This window comes from Danio rerio, chromosome 8 (assembly GCF_049306965.1).
Source record: "Danio rerio strain Tuebingen ecotype United States chromosome 8, GRCz12tu, whole genome shotgun sequence".
Taxonomy (NCBI): Eukaryota; Metazoa; Chordata; class Actinopteri; order Cypriniformes; family Danionidae; genus Danio; species Danio rerio.
Window position 1 is genome coordinate 17,542,501 of NC_133183.1, and position 25,530 is coordinate 17,568,030.

General features: G+C 35.1%; 1 protein-coding gene across 11 annotated transcripts in view; it reads right to left on the bottom strand.

The window, feature by feature from the left end:
• The window catches only part of agbl4 (AGBL carboxypeptidase 4), a 685,205-nt gene that overhangs the window by 468,267 nt on the left and 191,408 nt on the right, over positions 1-25,530 (bottom strand).

Genomic DNA, 25,530 nt, shown 5'->3' on the forward strand with positions numbered 1-25,530 from the left:
CATAAACTGGTGGGACTGCATGCCAAGTGCTATAGTATCCCACCAGTGATGATATACAGCCACATCGCACTGCTATGAGTGTGATATTGCATTTATATAACAGTTTGACAGCATAATCATTTTATACGTGTGTATAAAAAAGAAAATCAAATACGGAGAGTCTTAAAACCCTTTTGTAAGCGGAACTACTTTCTTCCGCCATTCATTCATATCTGCTGCTACGTCAGAACAGCAGGAACGGTTGCAACTTCAAAAACGTCACTTCAGAGCTAGTATTTGAATGATTCTCTAGTGTAATGTCTAAAGTGATGACAAAACAGGTGATTTTGCTCATATTTTAAGATTATAAGGCTGAACGGCATGAAATGCCATCAGTCTACAGAGATTTCTCAGTATTTCTGTGTTGTAATCAGGAGACTACTATCCTATGGTATAAATACAGCACTATAAACATACAAATGAGAAAGATCGACTTGAAAGAAATTTACCTGTTTTATAACGATTAGATTAGCTGTAGTTTGAAATTACAATATTTTTCTCTCAGGGCTTATTATGCGATCTGTTTCGCCATCAAGTGGATGAACACTGTCAGCCGTGTTTGATCAAAGACAGGCTAAGACAAGCTGATGCACTGCATCAGCAAGGACATATTTAAAATATTCTCTCATTCAACCAATCAATCATGAGTATGGATGAAACGATTCACCTGACTCACGTTTCGATACGATTTACGATACTATATGTCAAAATTCTCGATTTTAACAAAATTATTTAAAACTAAGGTAAAGGGCCATTTCATTTTTTTTCTTAAAAGCTGCACAGTTTGCAATATATATTTTCTGCCATGACTAAAAGACCATAAAAGCCATAACATATTTAAAAGACTCATTAATGTAAAAAAACTAAAACTGTGACTGTGCTAGTACTTTACATTTTTAAAACAAAATATAAGCATATCTGTGTTTTCTGGCATAAGCTAAGGTTTGCTGATGAGAAAACTCTTTCACTAGGGACTGAGATGGCTGGTGTGGAAAGAAAAGTATTTTCTAAACCAGAGAGCAGTGTGTACAGAGGTGGTCAATAGCCCCCTCTGCTCCAGGGGACTGACCACTGGCATCTAATACCAATTATAAAATTACTAATTATAATGTAGGATAGAGACACAGAAGTTAAAAATGATTGTGAAGGTAAAAAATTCACAAGTATTAATGTGATACACTTAAGAAGAGATAATCTTTAACATTTTTAAATGTTAAAATTAAATAAGCAAATAATAAGCAAATTATTAAATTATGCATAAATTAATTTGAAAAGGAGAGGGTAAAAGTAATCTAATATCTGATGCTGTACTTTTCTCTTTCAGTTTGAAAAACAACTTTACACTTTTGCTATGAAAACACTGTGTGATATCTGGAATGTTAGCACTCGTCAGAGCAAGCGTAGCTGCAAATCATCCGGTTTGTGTGGTTTGGCGTATTAATATTTTTTTGCGTATAGACATCTGTTCATTCTTCTGTTAGTGTAAGTAAATGTCTTTTTGCAGTATTTGCACACAGTTTGTCTGCCGCACTTTACCGCTGTCATTTTACTCTGGCGTCCCACCTCTTGCTCGCCGCTCATGCACAGGTAAAGTAAGTTTGTGCCTGTAAACACGGGGCCCCCTCTGTTTAAATCAAGTATCATGATTCATTCAACATTTCAACCTGTTTGCATCGTCACATATTTGAATCAATTTTTAACTGATTCACAGTGAATCGCTACATCCCTAATTATGAGTTTAGCCAAAAAGATTAAACAAAATTCTGTCAACACAAACAAATTACATTTAATAACACAAAATATCTGTTTAAATTTTAAGAATTTGTCACATTATTACTATTTCTCTGCATTTTTATATAGCAACAATTCATATTACAAAATTTCATAAGATGTTTCTAGAGCTGTAATATGGGCTACTGTTCCAACAGTTCTGAACATCCAAGTGTCACATGCTGTAATGATATGCAAATAGTATTCAAATTGCTGTCCAATGGACTGCGGTGAGCCTGTGGGACTGACCTCAGACTTCAGAAGAGCTGGGTGAGAGAAATTGTTGTTGGCAGGGGGTTGCTCTTTCACTGCACATCTGAGACCATTTGTGTAGCTTGTCTTATGACGGTTAATATGAAGATTTGGGTTAAAGCTAAGTGCTTGCCGAAGATCAGCACAAAAGGGCAATTTCTCCAACTAAAAACCATGGAGAGGCCTGTGCTGTGACCTCTCGGCATGATCTCTCGCCTTTCTGCCGTCGCTCAGGCATGTGGTATACCCCAGGTTAATCAGATATGTTCATGTTTTCCATTCATATTTCATGCCTCATCAAATTCAAATGAATTCATCTAAAAAAAAAAAAAAACACCAATGACAAAAAAAGCAACTTTCCATGGAGGTGTGATGTTTCTGTACTGGTGCCTTGTTAGATTTATTTTTGTTAATTTATTTATATTGTGTTTGTTTGTTTGTCTATTTTTACACCACAGGGCGTGATTACCAACATGCCAGCAGCAAGATGAGCAAATTTAGACCGGAGTGAGAACACCGTCACAAAAGGCTCTGTACAAACACACATTTTACAGGAAATACACACTTGGGCAGGGATGTCGAAGCGAGCAGCTTTTTGAAGTTATTTTTAGCTTCTCTCTTACTGCGTCCACTCTCTGTCAGTGGAGCGGTCCATTGGGGCAGCACTGCACAGACAGAAAGAGATGGAAAAAGAGAGAGAGAGAGAGAGAGAGAGAGAGAGAGAAATATGGAGAGAGAAATTGGGAGAGAGGGGAAAAACTGACGAGTTGATGTCGGATGTTTTAACAAACAGGAAACCTCAGCTGACCAGCAGGTGAATTGTTAAGACCATTCCTGACCCACATACTCTGAACTGCTCTTTAAACGTTAAACTTTATAAACAGGGTTTTCTGTTTGGTATTGAAAGGTTTCTTGTTTAAACAGGATGTTTGGAAACGACTTTTTAATGGCAGTCCATTATAATGATGAGAGATGGCATGGCTACACTGTCAAAAATAAAAGTACAAATGCTGTCACTGGGGCAGTACTCTATCAAAAGGTACATTTGTACATTTAAAGCGCAATATGGATCTTTTTAACTACTAATATGTACCTTTAAGGCACCAATAAGGATCATTTGGGAGCTAATATGTAGTGTGTAGTGTAACGGTATATGCAGAAATGTCAAGCGCTTCCTGGGAACTGTATGCCATCACAAAATCGGCACGTTTAAGGTCTGTTTTCTTTAATTATCAACAATTAATATATACGATAAAGTGGGTCTCAGAATGTACAAGAAACACTGCATTAAATTACTTTTTTTTCCACACCACATCTTTAAAATATGAAAATTGACTGACAGCGCGTGCATGTAAACGGCTTTTCATCTCGTTTTACACTTGAACAGTAAAATGAATGCTGAAGTCTATTTAACAGATTTTATTTTAATTGCATTACGACATCCATGCTGTAAAAAGGAACTATATCGAATTTTAAAAAGTCATTATTAACCATTCATCAGAATTTATCGGTATGGGAAGAAACACTAGCTGTGCATATACCCCATTATTTACAAAGTAACTACTTACTGTAATTAAATTACTTTTTCTCTGAAAAAGAAAAGTAAGAGATTGCTGTTCATTTTTACGTCATTTAAATAGTTACCTATAATATACTTGCCTTAAATATAATTTACATACATTAAACAATTCTTTATAAACTAATTTAGAGAAATTATCTCAGAGAATAAAGAACACTTACCATTTATCAAGACAACTGCATTTGCTTTACAAAATAATAAAAAAATTAGTTCATGACAATATGAGGCATAAATTCATCAAAGCAGAGTATTTAAAAATATATTGTTTTTTATTCAGATTAGTAGCATATTAACTTAATTTTTTTTTGTCCAACAACTGCACGTGCTTTAAGGGTAAGTATTATCACTGTTGGGCAATTAAATTTAAAAAGTAATCAATTATTAATAACATTATTACAACCGTATTTAAATTACACTTCTAATTACTTTGAAAGTAACTTAGCTACTAAAAAAGTAGTTTAATTACTCCACTAAATACAAAAATCCACATTAAATCTCGGAACATTTTAGTTTTGTTGTTAGAAACCTTCAGTGTTCATTAAACTGCTTCTCCACAAACATAGAGATATAGAAAATCTCAGAAAAAAACAATTCCAGAAATTATTTCACATGATATTGCCATCAAATTCAAAACATATACTTGTGAGATGTTTGGCTTTCAAACTTTTACATTTCTGTATTCCTCCAGGACTAATTTTATATGTTTGTTTATGAAATAATAAAATGTTTAGCGCGGTGCAATTATTATTATTTTTATTATAACTCAAGTATCTACCATTTTTTTGTTTCAAGCATTATAAACTCTAGATGATGGACAATAAAGCCTAAAGTGTCTTCTTACAAAACTGTGATTGTAGACTCATTACTTCATAATGTATACCTATTCATATTTTTATAGCATGAAACTTCCTATGGACACTTAATTTACGTTTATAGCTCACTGGGGTCAAGAATTGTTACTATTTAAAGTTAGGTTAAATCGCCAAAAGTGAGTGTTGGCTAACACGTTAAAAAATAGTACTTACATTTGAAACAACATTTTTCTTACGTGTTTTTTTTGAAAGTGTACCACCCAAGTGTCTGTATACCTTTATACCTTAAATACTTTATTTCTGAGAGTGTATTTACAAAACAGAATATATATCATACATATCATGCCTCTGCCCTAATAATATTGTGTAGGGCTACAACAATTTATTTTATTTATCTTTCTCTTTATAATTTAAAACAACAAGAACAAAAGATTAGAAAGCTTAATCAACTAAAAATTGAACAGTAGGCTTTGATCAATTATTCAGCTTTTGCAGTTAGTTCAAATATTGAGTTGTACTCTGACCCTAATAAATAAAACAAGGAAATCACTTCAGCTCTTGAAAATGTCTTTTTAATGAACTTGGAAGCAACTGAATACCAATCTCCTTCAGGTTTTATATCCTCCTCAGGAATCACTAACATGCCAACTGCTGCAATTACTGGTACTGTGGTGTTGTTAGGGCCAGGCATTGACACACATTTCACAATTTAATTACCATTCATAAGCCTGTGATTCAGTTCTGATACAGATTCAATACTGATATGAATGAATAGATGTAAAAGAGATAAAGTCAATGGTTACAGGTTTGCAGCTTTCTTCAAATATTGTATTTTGTGTTTATCAGAGGAAAGAAACAAGGATTTAACCACTTGAGGGTTAGTAAAAAGTAAGTAAAGTTGAATTTGTGGGTTAACTATTCCTTTAATTTGTAAGGGGAATGTGTGCACAAATGTTAAACAATAAAGATGAAATAAATCAACATGGTAAAAACATAACATGAAAACAGTCATGGAAAAACAGAGCAAACACATAAAACTATAGTAAAAAGGAAGATTGTGTTGTGTGCATTGCATTATGGGATTGAACATTCTGTGCAGTGCTTTGTCATATAAAAAGAACATAATATGCATGCTATATAATGCTTCAATATTGAGAATAGAATGAGAGAGAGATGCTGGCTGTGTCTAAAATCACATACTCTGAATGAATGGGAACGTCTTTTGAATAAGTAATATCTCCGAGACCAGTGAAAGTGTAAGAATGAGTCTGAATGAGTATGAATGCATTCCAGATGTACTACATTCACCATGTTGTCGTGACCTATCGGGGTCAGCTGCATTACAATTCTCGAATCCTCTCCCATGGCCTTATGGGATATTAAATTGTCCATTCCATGTGCAACTCAGAATCTCGCCGAGTGAACTTGGACATACAATGCTTTAAAATACAGTATACTTACTGTATACACTATAATAATTTGGATAAGAATTATATACGTTTGATTGGACAAAAAAAAAAAAAAAACTGTAAACATTAATCATTAATCATCACTTCCTGTCTGGCTAAGAAGGAAGATTAACCCTTATGTATTGTTCAAATGTACTACCCTTCCGTTATGTCTGTGTCTGTTTTTGCCCCATTGACTTCAATTATAACCACATGTTTTGATTGTAAAGCCTTGACACCAAATAATCATGCATTCTTGACTGTTGGTGGTTTTCACTGTAGGAAAAAGGTCAAATTACTAGGGGAATCAAAATCAATTGTGGCGAAACGGAGGCGCAGTGGGTAAAGCTGTTGTCTTACAGCAAGAAGGTTGCTGGTTCGAGCCTCGGCTAGGTCAGTTGGCATTTCTGTGTGGAGTTTGCATGTTCTCCCCGTGTTCGTATGGGTTTCCTCCGATGGCTCTAGTTTCCCCCAGTTCAAAGACATGCGCTATAGGTCATTTTAATAAACAAAATTATTCGTAGTTTATATGTGTGAATGAGTGTGTATGGATGTTTCCAAGTAATGGGTTGCAGCTGGAAGGGCATCGGCATAAAACATATGCTGGATAAGTTGGCAGTTCATTTTGCTGTGGCGACCAATGATTAATAAAGCGATTAAGCATAAAAGAAATTAAGAATGGATAAAAATTAATTGTTTCTTTGATGCACCATGATGCAGACGCAATTCGATATAGGTTCAGTAAAAGATCCCGACCGGTTATTACCAACTGACGTCACTTATTTCCTGTGTGCTATGTCGCGGTATAATACTTTGACTAAGGAGGCGAGAGCGAGTAAATAAAACACTCCAATTACTTAAAAAGCCAACAATTGTGCTCAATTCACTGCTTGTCAGTTTGCTGGACAGTCTTTTACTGACACTGAAGAAGGCACAGCACACAAGCCACTATTTTAATACTAAGGAGAAAATGAAAGCTGTTAAACTGCATATTTTGCACCTTACTCTCTCTGTTTCTCTCACTTTGGACATTTGACCCACTGGCGTGTCAATGAGGTAACTTTTCCTCTACTCTCAACGATTAAAGCAATGTTTCTGGACGCAAACACACATGTCTATAATGTGAGTTTTCGCCACTGCGTCTATTATGGATTACCTGTGATAACCGCATATTATTCAATTCAATTCATTCAATTCAATTTCTGATTTACAGTTGAAATCAGAATTATTAAACCCCCTTTAAATGTTTTATTCTTCTTTGAATATTTCCCAAATGATGTTTAACAGAGCAAGGAAATTTTCATAGTATTTCTGATAATATTTTTTCTTCTGGAGAAAGTCTTATCTGATTTATTTCAGCTAGAATATAAGGAGTTTTTAGTAAAAAAAAAATAAATAAATAAAAATACATTTAGGGTCAAAATTATTAGCCCCTTTAAGCTATATATTTTTTTCTGCAGAGCAAACCACTGTTATACAATAACTTGCCTAATTACCTTAACCTGCCTAGTTAACCCAATTAACCTAGTTAAGGCTTTAAATGTCACTTTAAGCTGTAAATAGTAGTGTCTTGAAAAATTTCCAGTCAAATATTATTTACTGTCATTATGGCAAAGATAAAATTATTCAGTTATTATAAATGAGTTATTAAAACTATCATGTTTACAAATGTTCTCTTAGTTAAACGGAAATTCCGGAAAAATAAACGGGTTTATTTTTAATAATTTTGACTTCAACTGTATATAGTGCTTTTACATTGTAGATTTTGTCAAAGCAGCTTAACATAGAAGTTCTAGTAAAGTCCATATATTATGTGCATATAGACTGGAACCGTGGCTGTTCTTCCCTCGTCACTCATCGTGAACAGCACTGACAGTTTTAAAGCCAATCGCAGCTCTTTCCTTTGTGCGGTTTAAGACAATAAACAATCATAGGAGTGTAAAACCTCGCTTAACAGCACTCGAAAAGCAAGCGGGATAATATTTACAATAGTTTATTTTCTATGAATGTTATTTAGAGATTTGTTATTTAGTCAATTGTGTTATTGTGGATGGAAAGCATCGTCAATGCACCCTAATGCCCTGAGATATCGAATTGAACCTAATCGTCGGCATGATAATCGTAACCGAACCGAACCATGAGAGCAGTGTGGGCTCACACTCCTACAAAAAAAATATTAATAAATCTCCTCATCCACCACCAGTGTGCAGCATCCACCTGGATGACGCGACGGCAACCATTTTGCACCAGACCGCACACCACACACAAGCTGATTGGTGGAACAGACAGAGTGATGAAGCCAAATATTATATGGGGAGGGTTATAGGAGGCCATGATGGACAGAGGCCGGTGGGCAGATTTGGCCAGGATACCGGGGTTAAACCCCTACTCTTTTTCGAAGGACATCCTGGGATTTTTAACGACTACAGAGAGTCGGGACCTCGGTTTAATGTCTCATGCGAAAGACAGCGCTCACTGAGCAGTATAGAGTCCCCATCACTATACTAGGGTATTAGCAACCTAGCTTTCCCATGTGGTCTCCCATCCAGGTACTAACCGGGTGCAGTATCTTCAGTGGGCGACCATGTGAGAGTTGCAGAGAGCTAGCTACCGACAAGAGTTGTTAAATTTTTTTTTTTAAGTATTTTTCTAAAATATATATATCAAAATAAGATTTGTCACCCAAAAATCACTCCATTTGCTGCAACAGAGAAACAGAGAAAGTTGTGGCCGAATAAGACTCAAAATCACCCCAGAGTGGATGAAAAAAATCCTCCAACAGCACACAATATTATGCTACAAGTGAATTCTAGCGAAATAGGAATGCAACACAACCCACAAAACTCCATAAGATTTCTAAGTGCCCGCCTCCACTGGGCCAGCAGCCAATCACACAACTAGGTTAACAGATGGGCAGCTTGGAGAGCAAATGCAGCACTGGCTTAAATGTATGCTGGTCTTTTGCAGGATAAGGTCACACACTTTTCTCTCTCCCCCTCTCTCTCTCTCTCTCTCTCTCTCACTCTTAAGTCTGCCACTATACTAAGTTTTTTCTTAAAAACACACGCACACACACAATTTACCACAGGCTTGCGAGAGTCAATATGTTATTCAGTTTTTTTCTCAATCTGCTATAATTACAATACAGCCCCCTGGTCAGAGCTGACATGGCGCCAAAATCCCCCACCGGCCGGAGAATGAGTCACAGAGAGATAAATATTACAGCAGAATGTGTGTGTATGTGTGTGTGAGGGATTGTTTATGTGTTGGAGGTGAGACAGAGGCTATGAATACCACTCTCCGGGACAGTTCACACTGTTACTATCAGCAGGTATTCTCTCCTCCTCCTAACGTCCGAATGAATATGCAGATTTTAAGGAGAAAAGGGCAAATAAATAAGAGCGGAGATAAATCCACCGCTTGTTTGCATGAATGTAGGGGTTTCCTACGATTGAATGGATGGTGGGTTTGACCCCCACAGCTCTGTAGCGGATGATGATAGATTTAGCCTTCTGTCCTGCTGCTGTTGGCCCATCAACGGCAGCTGAAATGAGAAAATTGAAGTGGGCCTGTGTTATTGCCTCTGACCCTCAAGAGGCAGAAGCATCGTGGGGTGGATAGACTGACAGAAAGAGAGAGAGACTGTGAGATTGTAGTTGTGGAGGAGGTAAATAATGGCACAGCATTGTTACTCATGTCAAAAAAAATGGCACAACCATTCTAAGGGCTTGTTTACACGTGCTATTAAGGTGCATTTTGGTTGATCTGATTACAAGTTGATGACACTACATGCGATTGTAAATAGGGTCTTAAAAGCTTTGAATTTGTCCACTTTCGACCACTTTTAGAGGATGATTGAATTGCTGTTGTGGTGCAGACCCTCATGTGGTCGAATGCGTTCAAAATGCTGCAAAATACAAGCTACTCTGCCTACTGACCTCATTTTTAAACATTACAGGATGCGATGTTGATGTGAGCTGGCCAGACAGGATTAAAACTTTGCCATTGAGAATCATACTTTTTGCTTGGAGATGAGAAAGTATAAAAAATGATTCAAACACAAACATGAGTTTTGAATTAGTGTGTTTCTAAGTGGCTTAGTGGCTTTTATTTCTTGTATAAATTCATTAATGTGCTGTTAATCATTTTATTTTATGCAAACCAACATATGTGGGTGTGATTTCGGTTACTCTTGCAGAAGACTAATGTTTGTATTCATAAAGACACTCAAGTTAATTACTTCTGATGAATACTGCTACTGTAAATGTGTTTAAATAGACAATAAAGTATATACTGTATTGTACATGCTAAAAGGGTAAAAGGTTATAAATGCTGTATTTGGAACTCATTGGCTGTAAAATAAAGGAAATAAAACTAATTGGTAACACTTTACAATAAGGTTCATTAGTTAATGCAATTACTAACATGAACTAATCATGAACAACACTTGTACAGCATTTATTAATCATAATTGAACATTTACTAATGCATTATTAACATCCAAGTCCGTGCTTGTTAACATTAGTTAATGCATCATGAGTTAACATGAACTAACAATGAACTACTGTATTTTCATTAACTAACGTTTATTAACATGAATAAATACTGTAGTAAATGTATTGTTTAATGTTTGTTAATATTAGTAAATGCATTAATTAACATTAACTAATGAACCTTATTGTAAAGTGTGACCAACTAATTGTATATATTTTCTTCCATTACTCAATCTATAAAGTATATTTCATTTACTTCACTGCTATTAAATGGACTTTTTCTTGTTTACTGGATTTAATTAATTTACTTTTAAAATTCACCAAAAAAATAAAGTTACTTCATCATTTATTCTCTCTTAAAATATCATTTTGTGTTGGACAGAAAAAAAAGAAAATCAAACAGGTTTTGCACAAGTGAGGGATGTTTGAAGAATGGCAGAATGTTAATTTTTTTGGGATAACTATCCCTTTTACCTTATGAAAAACACCCAAAAAAAATAGACAAAGGAGGTCTAAAGGGGTGGTCCAGAGTGTATGTTTAAGGCTTGGGTATGTTTATGGGGTGAAAAACAATGTGTTCTCATGCTTCGATTGAAAAAAAACATGTTATTTATTTTTTTTTTTTATCTGACTTTAATTTTATACTGCTTCTCAGCTAACATAAAAGCAATTATCACATTTCCTAGTTCCTCTGAAAGCCCACCCTCAAGAGGCTCTGATTGGTCAGCTAACATTATGTGCTGTTATTCACAAATTGATATGTCACCAGGAAGCGTCAGGCCTCTACTAGAACACGATTTGCCTCTGCTGTGTAAATACTGTCAGTCAGTGTAACTGTTATCAGTATCAGTTTGAGCCTGAATAAGACAAAATAAATAGGACACAGCTGAACCTCATGCCTGCTCTCTAAAATAAAATCTGACAAGCGTCTTTCATGTATATTCAGGTTGCAAGCATATGTAAGTAATATGAAACGTTCACAAATCTTCTGTGAGTTCGTTATTTGAAATGGATAACTCTGGAAAAGCATCAGCATAGAGAGACAATGCAACGCTGGTGAAGATTGTGGGTGTTTACAACAGTTTGACTGATAAATATGAATTTTTAGCTAAATTGTTAATGGTGCCAAACGCATTTCCCATAGTTTACATCTTTGTTTACACCCTTGATACAACATACCATTAACGCTAGATACTATGTAATAGATAAATATTAACTAATAAAAATACTTACAGGTTGTGGCTCACAATCCACAGCTTCGTAGTTGGAGCTGCTAACTTCTTCAAGAAGTTTTTAGCCGAATCCAGCACTGAACTGAGAGAGATTCTGAAAGTTCTCCTTTGTCAAATGTTAGAGCTATATGTGTTTTTTATAGTTCTCTGGAAAATAATTAAAATCAAATTGTAAGCATTTCTCTCTTTATGTCATGTCCTTTGGAAGCCCAAATACAGAAACAGAACAAGCTCTGGACAAGCGTTTGGACGGCATTTCAGCTTTCTCTACTATAACCCTACGGTGCCTCTGGCCACGCCCCTTTGCTGCGAGTGGTGTATGCACGTAGCCTGAAGGGTTTATGACTTCATTAACCCGGATGTATTTTTTGTAGTCCCCAAACTTTGTTTGCTGTAGGCTTTGCTAAGCTAACGCTGTAAAAGCCAATGACTCACTTTGCATTGCACTTTGAGCGTATAACATTCAGATTTGTTGTTTATGTTCACACAGCTACATTACACATCATCTAAAGTTTAAAATATGATATCGTAGTGGACCACCCCTTTAAGATTAATCCCTTTATTTCTAAGATGTCCTCTGTGTACATGCCATCTTAATATCAGGTGTACTGTAAGCAGGACCTAAAAAACAACCAAGATCCAGATAAAAAAAAATAAAATAAAAAAAACATCAGGAGCTCAAAATCTTCAGACGGCCCCCGACAGCACTGCTGCGTTGGCAGGAAGTGATGTCACAGGTCAGTGTTTTTAATTCGGGGAAGTTCCCAGGGGAACAGCGACCCCTCGGCCCCTGCCTGGATCAGCAGCGGTGATGGAAGGAGGGAGGTTTGGGCACGAGTGGCACGGCGTCTCTGCGGAATATCAATCTGCTGCGTCTAACCGTCTCACCCCTCAGCTAACGACCTTATTAATTAATCAGCGCTGAACTGACTCGTTTATTTCTCCTGCCTGTGTTTAACCCTTCCGCCGTCTCCACCGGGAGAGCGTTTTGTAGATGCGAGGTGAGCTCTACCCCCATCTGTGGCTGCAGCACAGCTTTGGCAGTGCGAGTTTTTGATTGAGGGGCTGTATAAAAGCAATCTTCCAGACATGAGGAAAGAAAGAGAGAGAGAGAGAGAGAGAGAGAGAGAGAGAGAGAAAGAGAGAAAAAGAGAGCAGGCGGCGACACTCATCTTCCTGCACATTGCACGTCTGGCTGCTTGCCTGCCGGGGCCTGCGTTTCACATAGCACATAGTTTATTATGGCGGCTGCTATCGGGCTCGCAGGCCAGTATCTGCTCGGGATGAAAACAGCGAAGAAAAAGCCCATTCGGGGGGCATCTGGTGTCTCTGACAGACATACAAACCAAGACGGAGGAGAGCGAGTGAGCGAGACGGAGAAATGGATGAGAAAACGGATAATAAGCTCGCCTCCGACACCTGGAAAATGCGCTCGCTTTTCATAGCGGCAATGCATCACGGCAGGTGCGATGGGAATGGCCGCTCTGTTTGCTGAATGCATGAGAGCGTTAATGTGCAGGCTAACCTTTGGAAAGTCACACGGAACCAAAAAGTGATGGCGTTTCCTCGCACTTGAGCGATTAAACGCTGATAAGCGTGGAAAACACCACGCCTGCCATTGATTCATGCAAAGTGAATCAATATATGCAAAACATGCAAGGAAATATACAGAAATCACCCTTTCTCGAAGCCTCGAAGTCATAATGCAGCCCAAATCTGTATGCTACTTTCGCATTCTGGGTGTGTTTGGAAGCAAAGAATCGTTATTTCTCAATCTGCTACATTCATAATAAGTCAATATTTTTTCAACTAAAACCATCTTGCATCTGATCAGCAAATTGTGTTTTGAATGCTACCATGTTTAGACATAACCACAGTATCACCGCAATTATCATGTTTGTTATTGATTAAAATAATTGAAACACCAAGGCTAATGAAACAGCACCAAAAAGGAATTTAAACAGTATTAGATGTATAAATAAATAAATTTTACATTTATAATTGCTTAAAATTAGAGATAAAATTTTTTGGAACTGATCAGATCCCGATACCAAAATTCTGTATTGACTGATACAGATCCAATCCTAATACTGTGTCATTTTTTTAAGCATAATACAGTTTCTATAGTTCTTGTGATAGTCAAATAATATCTTCTTTGATAAAAATAACCGAAGCATAGGCCTACTGTATATGACAGACACACAATCTAACTATAGACATGATGCTTGCTGTAAACTATCATTTGAGCATTCGTTATGACATTAATCTGTTGTGGTCTTGCTTATGTTTCCTTTTTTAATATTATTATTTTTCTTTGAAATCTGTAATAGGCTACCCATATTGACCATAATAAAAACTATAATTTAAATAATCAAAATTATAATTTAAATAAAATGATTGAAATATTCACAGTTTCAGAGTAGCTTATATTAGACTAAACAATTTTCTGTTAATGACAATCCATATTGCACCCGTCAGTTTCACTTTTATTCATTTAATCAACTACTTTGACCACAACATGCCAGGCTTTACAAACTATTTGCAGCACTAAAAGTATTCCCCTTGGAAGAATAAACTCAGTCGGAATGATGAGAGAACAGAAACTTTTAATACTACAGAATAATGTTATGGTGTGACCCTCATAGCGTCTGCGCAGCCAGATGCGCGAATGAAGCGTTTGATGACTCACTGAGATGCAGTGCGCACCCCTCCGGTATCTGCGGACACTTTTAAAACTTAGCAGCACAAAGGGAACAAAACAGTGCGTTGAGGATATGTCCAAAGTATTATTGAGCCTTTTCTAATTTAAAACCTCAGGTAGGCCTACTTTGTGTGTGAAGAGCAGGTAATAACCCTCTCTACTCCAGTGTTGCGAATGCAATCTGCTGATCTAACAGACGCAGCGCAACATGATTTAGAAACAGCAATAAACTCCTTGTTGCAGGTCAAAATGATCCCATTTAATGCAAAATTAATTGTCATGAACGCGATGCGCAGTTTCAATTGTGAATGAATGACGAAATGATTGACAGGCGCAGTGGTGGGAAGTACTGAAGTCAACATGAGTTTAAGCACTTAAACACACAAATAATGAATATTATTCTATACTTCACATTAAACTATCGAATGGCTTCAGAACATTTAGGACTACATGAAAACCTTCTAGGCCCTTATAGGCTACAGCAAAAATATGCGATATCAAACCAATATCCATTGCAAGTATTAGGATCGGTGCATCCCTACTTAAAACTGCAAATTGATGAAACCTTGTTTAATGACACAACATCAAAACAACAAATATGTATCTTTAATTTATTCTGTAATTCATATTACCTGCAAAAATGTCAATGTCTAGATGAAACATGTGATAAATTTTTCATGCAGCAATGATCTGTCAATATGCATACATATTCATGTTTATAAACAGATGTTAGTCCCAAAAGTGTGTGAAATTTGGGGAATATATCTGATAGCTACTGATAAGCAAAGAAGATCCATTATACATCTAAAATGACCTGAACATGAAAACGATCAAACAAATACAAAGCCGAATATGCAAATAAGTAAGTAAATTGGATGAATTTTCACAGTTTTGTTTCCTAAAACAATGTGCATATTTTAGAAATAATTATGTGTGTCTTAAGGGTCAAAACTGACCAAAATGCATTAATTAGAACACCATGATAAATATTAATATCTCTCAGCATGTGCTCTGTGAGGTGATTTTGCAGGTATAAATAAGGTTGTTCATGGAAATAACATATGATGCAGAAACTCTAAGCACAGCATCAGTTCTGCATGAGCTGTTCTTGTTTCCGGAGGAATTGAATGCTTGGCAAACTGCGGGGGGCCTAGGGATTTAAAGTCTGCATACTGCTGTTTGAGGGCTTTGTTTAAATGAAATATTTTAAATGGCAAAAAACTGTAGTTTAAATACAAAGCACAGTGTCTAAGGAACAAGAATAAAGCATAAAGTATCATAAAACATCACGGTTCTTTCTTTTAAACAAAATGGGAGCGGTTCATCACTTCAACAGCTGGCTACTAATGTGTGGAATGAAATGCCCAACAATTCTTTAAGATATTAGTGTCCAAAAAATGCTGCGATCGAACAACTTATAATGCAATGCAGGAACACATTTAAAGTTTTGAAGGAACTTAATACATTGTTTAGATCGAGCTGAAAATACTTTTTCTGGAGAAAAAGTCACTGAAACTAATAAAATCCAAACAAGTAATGGAAACCTATAAATCAAATAAACTTTAGAACTTTTTTTTTTCATAAATTCTCAGTGGCTAGAAATAACAAACTTCTCTCAACCCCCCGTCTCAGCAGGGTGTTTTCACACCTCTAGTTTGAAATATGTTAGGAAAGTGGGTGAGTCCAGCGTTGTTTAGGTGGGAGTGTGGAGTGGCGAAAAAAGGGAATAAAAGGGGAAGAGGGGCGTTTCAGTACATGCACGAGCTGATTTTCAGTAATTGAATCATTTCCCTTGATCTGAATTAGACAATAGTATGATTAAGGTGTTTACATGAGATGCTTTTTGAATGTTCCTTTCATGATCCCGTTTTACATGTTATAGCACATAATTCGATTAGCGTCATTGTGTCATCATGCTATTCACATTTCCACTGGTGTTTAATGTAATTTAGTGTGTTTCATTCTTAATTTGTTGACTTAACTGCAATTTGGCAGTTTCACTTTCATGACCAACTAGATATTTGGTATGAGGAACTGCTGGAAAAGTGTTGTTTTAATGGAATTTTTGATATGCACGCAGTTCAGGAGAAAAAACCCTGTGCATTTCTTGATAAGTTAGATGCAGAGACTCTGAAGTTGCAGAGAATAGTATCAAACAGCCATGTGTGTATTAGGCATGGGACAATAATCATTTTCAAGGAATACCGTGCTTTGGAAAAGTCAAGGTTTTAAAACAGCCAAAGTTTTCTGTAATACATTTCCCAATATATGCGTGTGATTATTTTATTTACATTTTTTTTTTGTTGTTGTTGTTTTTTAGGACAACAGTATCTTCAGCATAACATATCTCCAAAGATGCCATTTTAAAATGTTAAGAAATCTGTGTTAATGAAACTAATGAAGACCGCAGAAGTCAATGATTCATTTGAATTATTTAACCTGACATGTTCACTGCTCCAAAATATATAAAATGTAAAAAAAAATACCGGCCCATGCCTAGTGTGTGTAGACTATCCTGTCACAAAATGCAAAAACCTACACGACAATCAACACAAACAGCAAGCGTCTTTTTTTTTTTTTTAAAGAAGACAAGTGGCAAATCCGGATTTCACCATTTCCAGATAGGAAAAACTCATGTAAAAAAAAAAAAAAAAAAAGTTCTTTACAAACATATTTTTGTTGCATGTTAGCAGACCACTGTAATCCACACTTAAGTCCAGCTGTGCTCTCATAGCGGGGAAATGGAAACAAAACCTTCCTTGCGGCACATTTATAAACAACACTGACAAGCCATGTCTTCGAAGAATTCTTCTTCCACTTGTTTTAATTATGGTTGGCAACACAACATGTTTCTCTGCTGTCTGAACATTGAAACAGGTATAAAGTGTCTTTGAAGCTATACTATGCATATGAATGAAGTTGCACCTTATTCAAAATAGTATGCGCTGATTGGTTAGAGCCAAGTCTTTCTCATGAATTAAAACTAAAATCATTGCTCGAAATAATGCAAAAACAACCAATTTTTACTTTTTAGTAACATATATGTGTCTTAATAGTGTTTTTAGCAGAGTGCGACTGTTAACATTTAAAAAGAATAATGTGTTTTGGTGTTTTGTGACCCTTTAAAGTGCAATCTCGGTGGCCTAGTCGTTAGCACAGCAAGAAGGTCACTGGTTCGAATCTCAGCTGGCCCACTTGGCATTTTTGATAAGGGACTAAGCCGAAGAAAAATGAATGAATGAAAGTGCAATTTCCTTTTTCGTTCTTCAGCAATCACAAACAACTAAAGAAGTCATGGCAAAGTCATGGAAAAATATGGCTAATATACACTGACACACCTTTGACAAGCCCACACACTCATATTCAACCTTCTCCGAGTCCATTAGTTAATTGAGTAGTCATTCTCAAGAACGACTGTGAGCAGACCGGCCTGGAAGCTTCGCATTTACACAAGAACGAATTCAATGTTGGAGTCTAATATTGATTTATCCATAAAAGGGAAAGGCAGGCCTGGGGTTGGATTACCTTCATCATATTACTACAGTAAGAGTTGCACATGGGATCGCTAATGGTGTCTCTGTAACACACGCTGCAGGGAAGGTCAGAGATGAGAACTGGGATAAGCAAGAGAAACACACACTAATGTCTTTAGCTAACAGACTAGTGTTTCATCCAGGCCGCTCACAGCTCAAAGTTAGTTGTGGTCAATTCGATCAAAGGGTGGACAATTACCGTATCAGAAAATTTTGGTATTAAAGCAAGTCCTTGTGGAGCAGTGCTGTATCTGTTAGCTTCAAGAATCCAATACAAGCATTTTATAAGCACTATCACAGTGTAGTATTGCATCATGGGTTTCTGAAGTACACCAGCTTTTGTAAATACCTGATATATACATATTTTACTGTATTGTTTATTTGACATGGACATCACAATCGCACTAGACAAACCCAATGCATTTGTTTTAGTGTTTTATCAGACTTGCAATTTCTCAACACCTGTCCGAGTCATATAAAAATAAAATGAAAATAAAATATATACAGTATACACAACATTATAATTATTTACATCAAACTGGTATGAAACAAATGCAAAGGCATCATGGTCAAACAAACAAATGAAATACTTTTTGTGTAAACAGTTCTGTTTTGTTTTTAACCACTTTTTAAGAACATTATAAAAAAAAACAGAAAAAAAACATTTGCATTATTTACTAATTTTAGGCTAACTGGTAAATCATCAGATATTAGCATCAGAAATATACTGATACATGTCAAAACAAGCATACTTTTTTATGATACACTGCTTGGTGAGATTGGAAATCACTATGTCTTAGAATCTACTACTGTGCATGCGTGTGGTGTGTGTATACTGGTTTTGGTGGTTTAGACAAGATAGAAATGTCTGATGACATGGATATGTCCCATGTATTGTGTCATCATAATTCAAAGTGCTTAAAATCATACTTAAGTGGGTATTTTTATATCAACATTTTGCCACAGGTTTTCAGTGAAAGTTTAGGTGGGGTGTGGTATATGGTATATAAAGTGGTGAGGTATATCAACATTTTGCCACAGGTTTTTAGTGAAAGTTTAGGTGTAGGGGTGTGGTATGTGGTATATAAAGCATTTTTACTGTATAAAATACATTTTATCTATGGAGAGTCCCCGTAAACCACCAATATTAACATGTGTCCATGTGTGAGCGTGTGTGTGAAAGAGAAAAAGAGCGGAAGAGAGATAAAATTAGAGGTAATTCAAATGCAGAGGAAAACCCATAAAGATGATCGACTGAATATTATTTCATGAGATCAAATTAAATTAATTAATCTGGTACTTGCTGCAGAACTGATAAAGCAGGAAGAACATTAGTATGCACTAGAAGATACATGATACAAGTACAAGAGAAAAAAAAACAAATGAGGGAAAAGAAAAGAACAAAGACAAGAAAATGAGGTAAAGATTAAAGAAAACTAAAGGAAAAATGAAAAAGAAAAAGGATGAGAAAGAAACAAAAAAGTAATGAGAAAGCAAAAAAAAAAAAAAAAAAAGATTTTCACAACACTTTACTACCAAAAATATTAATACATTATTTAAACAATTAACTCACAAAACTGTTAATCAAAAAGGGGGCAAAAAGCAACTAATTTTCATAAAGCTCACACAGAGTGCTGCCGTAACACCACATCAGCTTAAGGTTGTTCATAGCTTTAAAAAAATGAAATCAACACAAATATTTTTTTTCATAGAATTAACAAAAACTTGCAACAAGTTGTATCTGACAACCCCTTCAATTTTTTGCTTTCTGGTACTATATATTGCCATTTTAGTTTGATCTAATAAAAAAATAAGAAGTTGACATTTAAAACAATTCCTTTCAGCATATTTAACCCCCAAAATACATTGTTTTGTGGAAAATGTTTCTCTAAAACACACAAAGAAATTTAGCAAAACATTAAACAAAGGCTGGTACATTGCATAAACATATAAAAAACTGTTTCTCTGTGAGCAGAAAGGGCAGTCGTATTCAACGACAAGATTTACAATTGAAATAAAAGCATCGACTGCAACAGCACCATGCAAAATTCTTTATTGCAGATCCCCAAGTCTTTTAGTTAATGGTGACTTGTACAATGATCGCCATTGAGGGTGCTCATCCTCAATCATTTTATTTCAGAAAGAAAGAAAGAAGAAAGAAAGAAAGAAAGAAAGAAAGAAAGAAAGAAAGAAAGAAAGAAAGAAAGAAAGAAAGAAAGAAAGAAAGAAAGAAAGAAAGAAAGAAAGAGGTAGACAATGAGCATTATCAAGAGGAATGCTGATGTGAGAGTTGCCATAGTGACTGGAGAAGGTGTGCCGGTTCTGGCCATAATCAGAGACATGGATGGCGAAGTGGAGCTGCCATCAAAACACACCAGAGAAAGAAAACCAGCAGCACAGACACATTTCTGATGGCTGAAGATGGCTAGCCCTAAACCCACCGCTGAAAACACTCAATCGTCTGCAGCCATATGAGGAAATATGCTTTCTGCTGCCAAGGACTATCACATTTAATGTGCTGAGATGGAAAATGTGTATTTGTTGATTTCTCGAAATGTTTAAATTGTCAAAGTACATCTGACCTTAAACCAGCAGCGCACTGAAGATTTCGCCATGCCTAGCATCAGTAAGGTGATATGTCAGTATTGGCCGAGAATAGAAGCGGAGGGTGTTAAGGTTTGGTTTGTAGAATCAGATTTATATGATGGGAATCATTCAATATCAGGCTAAAAGGGATTAGAGCACAGCTGACTGCTCATTTCCTCCACACAGCCTGTGTGAGCACCTATACAGTCCTGAATTATAAGTGCTGATCCACACACACGCTCACTCATACAGCGGTATGTGCTGAGTGCATGCATGTATTCAACCATTTTCTCCTCACTTTAAATTGGAACATTGGATTTGAGTTCTTGCAGATGATTAGTGATTTTGTAGTATTTCTTTAGAATCAGAATTCACAACCAGAAAGCTGCTACTTCAGCTTAAAAGCTTCATTTCACAACTCCTCTAAAGTTAAACAGATGCATTTTACCATTTGGGAATCCATTCAAATGATCTCTGGGTCTTGGGGGAGCACTTTTAGCTTAGCTTAGCATATATTATTAAATCAGATTAGACCATTAGCTTCTTGTTTAAAAAAAAAAAATAACCAAATAGTTTAGATCATTTTCCTATTTAAAGCTTGACTCTTTTGGAGTTATACATCATGCACTAAGACCAACAGAAAATGAAAAGTTGCTATTTTTTTAAACCAATATATATTATAATACGCCTGTTTCACACCACATGTGCGAGCTGAGCATGAACAGTGCCTGTGCAGTGCGTATGAAGAGCAAACCAGTGCACAATCCCTTGCCTTTTACGCTGGCTGTGTCTGCAGCGCACAGCGGATCGGCAGCATATATATATATATATATATATATATATATATATATATATATATATATATATATATATATATATATATATATATATATATATATATATACACACACACACACACTTTTTTTTCTGCACCAAGGCCTGCAGCAACTTTCTCCCATGCTGTTTCCTTAACCTGCAAGTCTTTAATTTACAAATTATATAGATCCTAAAGAACTGTATGCTTCTTAAGCTCTTTGATAAGTGTCATTCATGTCTTTTTAGGTGCACTCAGTGAGAAGACAATCGCCTGTGATATCATGTAATTTTGTTTTTGATTGTCAGCATGATGTAGGCCTACAGTTATAATATTATTTATACAATATAGTTATAATGACATTTATACATGATCAAACTAATGTGCAACTTACAAAGCAAAACTAATACTAATTTGGTTTTGTAGTTCCGGCACAAAAAATATATATGTTAATATCATTTGATTGACGATATAAAATATGTGGATATTATCAATGCATTTATTGGGAAAAAAATGCTACTTTTTAATATCATTTAATGTTTTTGGTCAATATCAATGCACTGTCACTTTATTTGAGCAAGAGCAGAACAGAAAAAATAGACACATCGACGAAGTTTCACAGCACTGCTAATTCAGTGGCGCTCAAGCTCTTGCACTGATGTGCTGCTTCTGCATGCAGTATGAAAGCTTTAATCTGTTAACATGCAACCCGTAAAAACAAACGCTCACGTTCAATCTCTGCTCGCACATGTGGTGTGAAACAGGCGTAAGGAACTTTGGTGCTTTACGAAAGTTAGCCGATTTTTAGCTGCCTTGTAATATCATTGCCCTTTTGCAGCAGCAAAATTCAATGATTGTTATGCCAGATTTAGAGGATAGTTACTATAGTCAAAGTACCTAAATTCTTTTTGAATTTTTTGAGATGCTAATGGTCTAATCAGATTTAATTATTTATGCTAAGCTATGCTAAAAGTGCTCCGTTAACACCCGGAAATTGCCTTAACCCTTTAACTGCCTGCTCTACCAAAAGATTGACCCTATTTTGACTGTTTTAAATGATGGTTTACACACACAGCATTGTTGTTTTACAAAACAATCAAACAAACAAAATCATGTTACACTACTACACTTGTTTTTGAAAAAAAGAAAACATGTTAAATGAAAAGGCGAGGCAGTGGCGCAGTAGGTAGTGCTGTCACCTCACAGCAAGAAGGTCGCTGGTTCGAACCTCGGCTCAGTTGGCCTTTCTGTGTGGAGTTTGCATGTTCTCCCTGCCTTCGCTTTGGTTTCCTCTGAGTGCTCCGGTTTCCCCCACAGTCCAAAGACATGCGGTACAGGTGAATTGGGTAGGCTAAATTGTCTGTAGTGTATGAGTGTGTGTGTGAATGTGTGTGTATATGTTCACAGAGATGGGTTGCGGTTGGAAGGGTATCCGCTGCGTAAAAACTTGCTGCATAAGTTGGCGGTTCATTCCGCTGTGGCGACCCCGGATTAATAAAGGGACTAAGCCGACAAGATAATGAATGAATTTTAAATGAAAATCTTAAATATTTGATGGCATACTTCAAAAAATAAAGATGATTTAGCACTCAAAAATGTTTTACTTTGAAATGTTTTTAAATAAATTGGTCTTACACTTCATATTTTAATTTTTTTTTTACCATACTGATTTACTATACATATATTTTCAGATACTTTTACCATAAACCAACATACTGTATAACCCATTTGCTAGAGGCTGATATTTTAGAAATCATGGGATGTGTTGAAAAAATATATATATTGAGTGTGTTAACTAGCGACATTAAGAAATGCAATCCATTTTTTCGTGGGGCAGTTAAAGGATTAATGGATTAAAAAATGGCAAAACTCAACTCTACAAAAGTTGTAAAATGTGCCTATTTTCCAAAAAGTTTAATTTTTCTTTAACTACTGTACTTTTACTTGTACTGTAGGTTTCATCTTAATAAGAAACACAAACATCATATAATAGGCATCTTGCTTTAAATCTAATTGTAAATCTAAATGACTGTGTGAATGACAAACAGATATTGCATTTCTTAATGGTATTCAGTAACTGCAGCTCCATTGTTTGCCTGAGTAAACTGCCAAGTGCTTTGCTTTAGCAACACATTCCACTGTGGCATATTTAGACTTTGCATTTCATAGTCATCCAATTGCAGCATCCAAAGTAACCAGCAATTCCACACTTGATTCGTAAATTCAATACCTAATTAAATGAGCCAGATAAAATCATAAATACATTAAGAAAATAAATCACATCAATTTACTTTAGCATTTCAAGGTCTGGTGTTTTTTCGTTTTTTTTTTATTCTCTCTCTCCAAAACCTATTTAATTGTAAATGTAGCATACTGTTTTCAAGGTTGTGGATAATATGTCTTCAAATTCCCCCTGCAAACATTTCCCTATAGCGTCCATCCAAAATTCGTCTCACCATTATCTTTCAATGCCGTTAATGTTCTGATGGGGTTAATTTAAACAGCCTCAAACCTTAAGACATGAGAATTATGATGGGAAAAGTATGTGGTCTGAAGTTTTAAAATTAGGAAACAGTTTAGGGCCTTATGTGACAGTAAGAGATGTTGATATACCCTTTAATACTATGATAACCCATTGAGTTGAGGAAAACCTTAGTTTATTTTAGTGTAAACTTATTTAATTTAAGCTTATTGAAAAAAAGCATACATTTAGATTTACATTTACTAAAGCTGAAATACTTTTTAAAACTAAAATTATTTACAGAAAAAAAATAATTAAAACATTAAGAGGAATATCTTGTAGTTAGTGTAACTACCATATTGTGAACTATAAATGTGTTGTAATTCATTCAGTTTGAGTTACTGAATATAACAATTAAATATTAGGTGAAATTAACTTTTAAGTAATTTTGAGTGAAACAAGCTTGTTTAATTGCGTAAATTTGACTTTTTGAAGTTTTTTAATATTGACATATTGTGATTAATAAGCAAAGTGGGTTGTAGAATTGAAAAAAAAAATGCTAATGCAAAATAAGTAACCTGTCATAAACAACATAACAATACATAGTTAGGATTGTAGAATTCAGACTCTATAAGAATAAACAGTCATATTTACTTATTTTGAAATTAAAAATACATTTCTTTTAACACTTAAAAGGGAGAAGAAAATGCTTTAATTATATTTTTGTGCTTCATACCATGCAAATATGTTTTGCTAAAGAACTAGAAATGAAAAGTACAGTACTTACACTACTACAGTACTTTTTACAGCACTGTAGCATCCCCTGTTATATGAACATGTCAAAAGACCTCCTGCAAAGTAAAAAAAAAAAAGGGGTAGGGGTGCAAAAAGTAAACTAAAAATGCAATTTCTTAAAAAAAAGTGCAAAAAGAAAGGAAAAGAAAACAAACATAAAGATAGTAAAGAAAAAAAGGAAAATATGATTAAAGACAAAAAAAGATAATTTGAAAATAAAAAAATAAGAAGGTAAATTAGAAATAAAGGTAAAGAAAGAAAAATACAAAAGAAGAAAAAAGAAAAAGATGAAACAAAAAAATAATGAGAAAAAAGAGGGAATAAATAAAGAGAAACGTGGGAAATTAAAGCATTTAATAACATTTTTAAAAGAAATACCATACTAGAAGATACAAAATACAGGCTAAAAGCAAAGAAAACAAAGAAAAGAATTAAAAATCAAATCAAATAAAAAAGAACTGAGAAAAGGTAAAAAAAAGGAGTAGAAGGAAGGAAGAATAATATAACTGTTTATTCTAATCAATGGAGTCTAAATTCTACAATCTAACTATTCACTATTATGTGGTTTACTAAATAACTGGAAATGAAAAGTGCAGGATTTTGTGTGGCATCGCCTGTTAAGCACATCTCAAAAGATCTTCTTCAAAGTAAATAGGGGAAAAAATGAAAAATGCAATTTTATAAAAATAAAAAGACAATTAAAGATATAAAGAAAAGAAAGGAAAAGATGATAAAATACAAAAGACATATCAAATAAAAATAAAAATGAGCAAAAGGTTTATTAGAAATAAAAGTAAAATGAGAACAAAACACAGATAAAAAGTGGGAAGAGGAAAATTAAAGAATAAATGTGAACAAGAAAAGTGGGTAGAAAGAAATGAGAAAAATACAATAAAAAAAGGAAACAAAAACAGGAAAACAGAAAATAATAAGAAAAAAAGAGGAAAGAAAAAAGAGAAAAGTGGGCCATAATAGCATTTTATACCATTTTTAAAAAAAAATATATAACATACAA